Here is a 9,179-nt window from a genome sequence, read left to right as displayed (position 1 = left end):
TCCATTTGCATTTTTGACAGTCTATGCCTCAAACATTATAAAGAATGGATTTATAAACAGAGCAAAGCGAGGTACAAAGAGTACTAACTAGGAGGCTCTTGCAATATGTTAGGTGAGAGTGGATGTGATTTCATCTCTCAATAGAGATGCAAACATATAGAAAACACATTGTTGAATTATTCAGCAAATAGATTTTTTTCCCCAGTCAGTTTTCAATACAAGTCTTTAATAAGGAAAATCATTTCTATAGATTTACTACACATATTTAAAAAAAAGAAACATTTCTTTGAATGAGCATATAAAAAGTTCATCTGGAGACTTCTCTGGTTGTCCAGTGGTTAAGAATCTACTTGCCAAGGTAGGGGACTCAGGTACATCCCTGATCTGAGAAGCTCCCACGTGCCTCAGAGCAACTAAGTCCATGCGCTTCAACTTCAGAGCCTGTGCTCTATAGTCCATGAACCGCAACTCCTGAAGCCCTTGGGCCCTTGGGCCAGTGCTCCACAACAAGAGAAACCGCTGCAATGAGAAGCCCGTGCAACTAGAGAGTAACTCTGCTCGCTACAGCGAGAGAAAGCCCGAGTGCAGAGGTGAAGACCCAGCGCGGCCGAAAATAAATTTTTATTTTTTTAAAAAAAGAATACCTTCTACTTAAAAAAAAAAAAAAAAAAAACTTCATCAGGTATAATTTTAGTAAGACTGTAGATAACTCTACATGTGGAAACTCCATATTATTTAAATTATAACAGGTAAGAACAAATTTTCTTTAGGCATTTTGCCTGCTCCTATCCCTCTCTCTATTAGCTTCTATTAGATAGAGAAGAGAATGTCAGTTTTACTGCTCATTTACTAAAATATTTGTGCTTGTTCCTGACCCTGATGGAACTTGCCTTGCTAAGAAAGATGAGTATTTCCCTGCTGGCTAAAAAATAAATAAATAAAATTAAAAATAAAATCTATTTCCACTATATATAGTTTCTCAAAAGGTTCTGAGCGTCTTTGATACATCAAATTTATCTTACCTGCCACCATCATCTTATTTCAAGCCCTGAAATCTGGGCAGGGATCATGTCATATTAACAATCACTCTTGGGAATGGTTGCTGATAAAACGTCCAAAACAATTTATTACATTTGATTTAGCCGCTATGCTATTTTGGAAACTCCTTCTTAGACCTACAGGAAGATAAATGTGTGCACAAAATAAAACTTACCAAAACCTTCAAATACCAGGATTCTGATTTTCCTTATATTGTGAAGCCAGATTCCAATGTCTAAAGATATAGAGAAGCCAGGTTATTGATTCTGTTGAAAAATAGAGTGAGTAAAAGGCAGGTTTTGTATGTTGGGCTCAAAATCCAGGCTTCTGATATGTGGAAATCTACCTTACATCTCAACTGTGTGATACTAATCTCTAATCTTGAAGTTAATTGAGAAGACAACCAAACCAAAAGGAAAACAAACAAACAAACAAACAAAAAAAACATACTACCCTCTGCCTTCCAAATCATCAGATTGTCAAATGAGGATAATTCCTGTCATTACAGAGTACTGAAACTGAATCCTCTTCAAAGAGATTTTTCTTAACTGATAAAGCATAAACAGCTAAACACTTAAGAGAAAAAAATACACCAAGAATATACCAGAACTTTGCTGAGCTCCTGTACACTCAAGCCCTTTCAAAGACCTTCCTGGTCTTTGTAGATGCAGTTAACAAGACAGATGTAGTTAGCTCCTGCCACACTGATTTCCAAGAAAACAGAAACTGACAAGAGTTTGCACACGTAATTAGGACAGGTTGGAAGTGCTATATTTGGTTTGTGCAAAAGGAGAGGGAGCCAGTAATGAAGAGAAGAATAAGGTATTGAGCTCTTGCTATAAAGATTGTGTTATTTAATCCCCACCACAAACGTCTGAGACAACTGTTATTTGAGTGTAATTTTATCCAGTGAACTACGAAAAAACTAAAAGTTAGTGAGATTCATAACATATTCCATGGCATATACTGCTAATATGTGCATTTTGGATCAGGCATCTTAATTCAGCAGGCTATTTCAGAAACAGGATTGTTTAGTGTATCCTGTTTGACAAGGCTAATTTTTACAACTAGGTCTTTTAACATTACCCAAACTACACACTATTAAACTTTTAAGTTCATAAGAAAATCACTATGAAGTTAGAAAAACATTATTCTTACTCATTTCTGAGTGTAACCCCATCTCTGGTGCCCATTCCAATAGGCACATCCTTTGCTAGGGTAAATTTGGGCTGGTATAGGGTTGGAGAATATGAGGAGTGAAAAGTAAGTGATGTTTATTGGCAAGAGGGCACCTAAGAAGAAGTCCTAGACTTGCACATTTACAAATCAAATATATTTATATCTAACATATTCCAGAGAGAATCACAAATCACCCTAAGTAAATTTTTCACTCTCTAAAAAACTAACTGTAACTTAATGGCATATATCTCAAATTAGTTTAATCATTAAACAGATTGAGCTACTTATTAATACAGCTTATTCCGTTTTTTAAATTTTAAAAAATCTAGAGGAAAAATTCCTTTTACAGAGTTATGATTATGCTAACTCATTATCCATTTAACAAATATTTTGAAAGCTTATTAAGTTCTTTTCACCAACCATATTGTGTGGGAGATAGATATAAGACATTTGGAGTGATTGAAGTCTATTTGGACCATAATATAATCTCTTGGGCTGCGATCCACATTAAGCAGTGAATCCCCAATTAAATATTTCACCAATTTTTCAGCAATTTTAGTAGCACAGATATCTTTATTAAAATTTCTTTGGATTCATAATTTTTAAAAATATATAATTTTATTGTATGTACACATACCTATGTATTTCTTAAAATATATTTATATATACATCAAAATGTGCATTTTAATGAAATATTAAATAAATTATTAAGAAATCTTTAATTTAGAAAATTGATATCCTTCATAATTTTGATGAACATTAAGGATATAGAAAGGGTGTTTTCTGTGCTTCACATTATTAGTTATAAAACATATTTTGCATTTTTATAGGGTTGTATCTACATAGCTATATTAAAATAATATTATCAGAATATTTCTTGTCAGGTTGCATTCTATGACTTGAATCCAGGGATCTACATGCCCATAATCTTTTCACTGGGTGAGATTCCAAAATGTAGAAATATAAAAATATTGAGTCTAGGGAGCAACAGAGGATGAGATGGCTGGATGGCATCACCAGTGCAATGGATATGAACTTGGGCAAACTCCAGGGGATGGTGAGCGACAGGGAGGCCTGGCATGCTGCAGTCCATGGGATCTCAAAGAGTCAGGCATGCCTTAGCAACTGAACAGCAAAAACTTCTTTTACAAAACTCAGGACAACACACTTATAAGATCATTGAAAAATCTACAAGCAGTAGCAGGCGTTTATTAGGATTGTGGATTAGGAGCTCAGTTCAAACAAATAAAAGGTCAGTACTTCATTAAGTGTGTAAACATATTTCTACTTGATGTTCCTTTATTATACTATTGCCCAATATTCAGTAAAACACTGTCTTTGAGTGTTGCATAATACTAAACTAACTATATATCTATTAGTTTAAAAATAATTTAAAAATGAACACGTGTATGTCTTAATACTTACATCAATATTTTGCTCACTATGTCAGTTAGAAGCCATATTCAATAACATGGCATTAACTTCTTTTTGCCTGTGAAAGTGAAAGTTGCTCAGTCATGTCCAAGTCTTTGTGACCCCATGGACTATACAGTCCATGGAATTCTCCAGGCCAGAATACTGGAGTGGGTAGCTGTTCTCTTCTCCAGGGGATCTTCCCAACCCAGGGATCAAACCCATGTCTCCCACACTGCAGGCGCATTCTTTACCTGCTAAGCCACAAGGGAAGCCTCCTGATTTTATTTTTATTTTTGCCTGTAGTTCAATCTTAAACTCCAGCATTTTACATCTGAAGTAGTTAAGGCAAAATGTTAATAGCATCATCTGGATCCCTTGTTTATATACATGATCTTGCTGACTTCCTTGAGCCTCTAGACTTTGGAGTTGAAATGTTCTGAACCATCTGTATGGCTCTTCTTAATTAACGGGATTCCTAAGCAGCTTATATACCTAAGTTTGGGGCTGCTATTTTTAATCTCATGTTCTCTTCTATTTTGTTACTCTTTACTTGAGCAATCTCCAGGATCACTAGATGCACCAGAATAATCACACTATGAGATATTAGGAGCCCATGTTGTATAATCTTATATCAGATGTAAGGGATCTACTGATTTTATGCATATTTTTCAGGAGAAGATAAAAAATATTTATTTAATTGTTGTCACGCAGTTGCTAAGTTGTGTCTGACTCTTTGTGTCCTCGTGAACTGCAGCACGCCAGGTTTCCCTGTCCTTTGCCATCTCCTGGAGTTTGCTCAAACTCATGTCCATAGAATCGGTGATGCCATTCAAATTTCTATTTATTTATTTAATAGGGATGGAAAAAATCTAATCCACGTCTAATTGAATCAAACCCGCATCTCCCATATCTCTTGCATTGCAGGGAGATTCTTTATCCTGAGCCATTGGGGAAGTCCAACAGGCCATTAAAAGACATGGAAGGAGAGAGGAATAAGTCAAATGGCATCAAGAAGAAAAAACTATATAAACTTAGAAGATGGAAGACAACAGATATAATAGGAGAAAAGTAAAAAAGACTGTTCTTAAAAATGAAGACTCAGATAAATAAAGATAGGACATAACTAAGTGAAATGTGTGGACATTTATTGGGTTCTAGTTCAAACAAACCAGCAGTAAAATACATTGTGAAGACACCTAGAGGGAACTGAATATGGACAGGGTATTAGACTATTCTAAGAAATTACTGTTAATTTTTATTTTAGGATAATATTATTATAAATACATAGGAACATTTTAGAGAGATTCAATGTAAATATTTAGGAATAAAAAAGCTCGATATATGTAGTTTATCACAAAATAGTCCAGGAAAGCAATTAGTGAAGAAAATAGGACAAAATATCAAAAAGTGCTAGTAGGTGATGGAGTCAAGTATTTATATCTACTATTATTCTATATATTGGAAACTATCATAATTAAATAGAAGAAAATAAGAAAAATCCTAATGCCAATTACTAACAGGAAAGCAGCAATGGTGATATACATAAGTTCCTATTCCCAGTGATGGTTCTGTTCAGGAATGGAGGAAATATACATTTGCTAGAAGCATCACCTTCACACTGACTTATTGTGACTAGAAGTAGAATGCTGTACTGGAGAATACACAAAAGTGCAGGTCAAGGCTAAGATACAAGGCTAAGGAATACAAAGCATCCGGAGAATCACTTATGCTGAATCAGTATGACCAATATTCAGTTTCATCCATCCATTCATTCATCCAACAAACATTTGAGAGACATGCTTTGTGTATATCTCTGATGATATAAATATGAGAATGACACAGTTAAGTCCCTCACCAGATCAGGACGGCAGGAAGACAGTCAAACTGATACACCACAATTCTACACAAGTGTGAAATGAATAACTATGACACAGAGGAGAGGGAGTAATTAGTTTTGCCTCTACGTCTGTGGTATCTTACGCATTTATTATTGGAGAAGGAAGAAACAACCTAGGCAGAGAGAATAATAAATAAAAATATCTCCAGATGACCTACGTGATTTCAAGACGACTCAGAAATTGAGTATAAACTTTGGCTAGACCACTTAACATATGATGTTGAATAGGAAAGTTTGGATCAGACTATAAATTCTTTTGTATGTCAGATTGAGGAATTCATTTACAATTTGACATTTTATTTTAATACAATATTCAAAACATTAATGAGAATCTACTTTGTAGCACAGGCAAGTCTACTCAGCGCTCTGTGGTGACCTAAATGGGAAGGGAATTCAAGAAATAGGGGATATGTGTGTATGTGTGACTGATTCAACTTTGCTGAACAGCAGAGACTAACACAACATTGTGAGGCAACTAGCTCCAATAAAAATTAATTTGAAAATGTCCAGATTATGTCAGCTGACAGAAATCTCACAATAAGAAGATTAGCATTAATTTTATTTGTATGAAGTGTTCTCCTCCTGAAGAAATTTATTCTGTAGAGAAAGCAAATAAAAATTTTAAACTCTAAAAATGGACTGCGTTCCCTGGAGAATTGTAATATAAACACTCATTGCACTTCTCTTTCAGTTCCTCCTCTTTGGCCACAGGGGAGTGAATTCGCAAAGAAAATGTCACTTTGCCATCCTTGCTTCTCTGCACAAATTGAGGCTTTCTTGTAGAAGAAAGAATAACAGGTCTGTGGTGCCTTGCAGCCCTACAGCCTGCCCACATGTCTACACAAAGGGCTGAGAGGTAATCCGAAGACGTGACACACAGCCTCAGTTCTGCAAAAATAGATTCTAGTTAATGACCGGACTATAAACGTTGGCTCCCAGGAGATAATTATCTTATCTCCAACAGGAATAATGATCATATAGTTTGAAAATGGTTTGAAACTGGGTATATTTTAATAACTCTCAATAATAGGAAAATAAATTATATCCATAAAAGAGCATAGCCCCTACACCCTAATGTATATTTGTAAAGAATTATTAGCGATGCAAAGAATGCAAATTGTACATTTTAAATTTTCTAAATATGTGCCTATAATATACATAAACATACATATACATAGAAAAAATACACATAAATTAATACAAATAGTTTTGTTTAAGTAATGAGATTATGAGTGATTTAAATATTCTTCTTATACTGTTTTCATATTTCATGTTTTTCTAATAGATAAATATAGATAGCTTTTTAGAGGGATGTGCATGCTAAGCCACTTGAGTCATGTCTGACTTTCTCCAACTCTATGAACTGTAGCTGACCAGGTTCCTCTGGCCACGAGATCCTCCAGGCATGAATACTAGAGTGTGCTGCCATGCCCTCTTCCAGGGAATCTTCCCAACCCAAGGATCGAACCTGCTTCTCTTTACATCTCCTGCATTGTCAGGCAGGTTCTTTACCATTAGCACCCCCTGGGAAGCCCAGAGAGATAGACAGACAGACTGACAGACAAAATCACTGGTCTTAATGGATAACAGAGATAAAAGAACAGAAGCAATTAATTTTCAACGAAAAAATATTATGGAAGGGGGGATTCCTAGTTGGTAATAGTATATGGGTTAAATCTAATACTCCAATTTTCTGAATTCTGAACTGTTCTCTCAATAGCCTATTTGCCTGGGGCAGGGCCACAGTCCAAAATATGCCCATACAAGATCTGTAGCCACCCAGGAAATGAAGTTTTTGCTTTACCTCCATGATTTATAAGCCATGAAGGTTTCAGGAAAACGATAAGCAAAATGATGTTACTCTTCAATTAACCACCCATTAAATTCTCCTCCTCTTCTTCCCTTCATTCTTCCAACAAATATTCATTAATGATTACTGTCTGCCAAGCACTAGGCTAAGGTCCACAATCAAACTGATGATAAAAGATACAAAGCCACCCCCACACACATGGTACAGAATCATTCAAGAGGACAGATTGAAATGAATCCCAGGAATAAGTGTCAGAAAGCAGAATTTCAACTCAGAGTGCAAAAGTTAGGTGATTTTCTTCCAAATACACAATATTGAGATTGGCAGTTGTCAGAGCCATCTGGAAAACTCTTGACAAGTCTGACCACTGAGGTGTCATATGCCTCGGCGTGGCCGGCTGGGAACCCACCATCTATTAAAGTCCAGGTCTATTATCTGTGCTGCCATTCAGTGGCTTTACCATAATAGCACCTTTTCAGCTTTTTCTCATTTGAGAGCACCCTTACCAATAGCCAAGGCAAAACTGGATGTGCCAAGAGGCAACTGGCCTCTTGAACTGTGGCGGAATCCCCCTTCCATTGAATGTTAGGTGCGTTAATATGTAGGTTCCGTTGCTTGTTTCTGTTTAATTGCACATAAAAAGAAGAAAGGCATCCAGAAGGGAGAAACAATTGCCTAAGGTGAGTCTCCCTCGGATCTGCAGAAATATATTTAATTATGAGTGAGGCAATTTATATTCAAATGAGAACTGGGCTTCAATACAAAAAGCAGTAAGCAAAGAGGTGGGGTAAGGGACAAAAGTCCAAGAAGACTTTAATCTAAAAGAGGCAGATGCCACATTCTACTAAGAAATAAAGAACCAGGGAAATGAAGAAAGAGGCAAGCCTGGACCCAAAGTGCCCCAAGGAATGAGAAGAATGAGAAAACAATGTAAATTGCTTTCTTTCCATTTCACATTCCTTTCTTTGGCCTCTGCAGACTAAAAGGCTAGTGGTACTGAAAATAGCTCCATTCCACAAGTGCTGCATTAATTTTGTGATTTCTAAGAGCCTCTCTTTTAGAAAACCTATCCTAAAAGCAGCATTTATTTTTTACAGGTGAAGAGCAGAATGACAGAGCTGTTCATTTCTTAAGATTACCTACCTTGTGGAGCCAACTCTGGTAAAAGTGCATGTCGGATAAGAAGTGCAAGTTTCGGGGTAATGAATACCTCAGACCAAAAAGAACAGACATTTTAGATACAAATATTTCAAACATGGGTTAAACATTTCCTTGGATTTCAAATTACGCCAAATACAATTTAACCTTTTCAATGATTATTATGAAGATAAATGAGTTCATTGAGTCATAAACACAACTAGCCTAAAGAGCTATTCCCAGTAACCAAGACACTAATTTCTAGCTTAAAAATTAAATTAGAAATCTTTATTTTCCTAAGTTAAAAAAAAAATCAGTGATATGCCTAAAAGTCAATATTTCTGTACATCAAGACTGTTATGAATAGAGACAAAATGAGAAAGAAGGTTAAGAGGAAGTTTATTTTTTCCTCATATTACTTTTATGATTTTTCCAGCACATCCCTCTCTGTACATTTCCTTCTGTATACCCCAGCGTCTTGTACACGCATACACACACATTAACTCATACACTCAAACTTTATTCCCCATCGCTGTGGGACCTTGTTCCTAGGACTTTCTACAACAGTGAAGAAAAGAAAGAATTATTATCTGACTGGGCTCACCTCTTTTGGATTAGTAACTCCCAAGTAACTTGTCACTTGCACTGTAGTTAAATATAGCCTGCATATGGTTCAAAACATCTGTGATTTTACATTCCTGC

At 35.8% G+C, this 9,179-nt stretch overlaps 2 long non-coding RNA genes across 2 annotated transcripts in view; both read right to left on the bottom strand.

Annotated features, from left to right (window-relative positions):
- LOC123327555 overlaps window positions 1-9,179 on the bottom strand; it is a 1,360,034-nt gene that overhangs the window by 997,270 nt on the left and 353,585 nt on the right. The window lies entirely within an intron of this gene.
- LOC123329716 lies at window positions 4,758-8,622 on the bottom strand. Its single transcript, XR_006545252.2, has 2 exons — window positions 8,484-8,622; window positions 4,758-6,418 (listed from the first exon to the last, which is right to left on the bottom strand). It is a non-coding gene; the product is annotated as an uncharacterized LOC123329716 (long non-coding RNA).

Source organism: Bubalus bubalis, chromosome 16 (genome assembly GCF_019923935.1).
Source record: "Bubalus bubalis isolate 160015118507 breed Murrah chromosome 16, NDDB_SH_1, whole genome shotgun sequence".
Lineage (NCBI taxonomy): Eukaryota > Metazoa > Chordata > Mammalia > Artiodactyla > Bovidae > Bubalus > Bubalus bubalis.
Note: the sequence above shows the minus strand (reverse complement) of the source record. Positions and strands in the feature narration are given on the sequence as shown.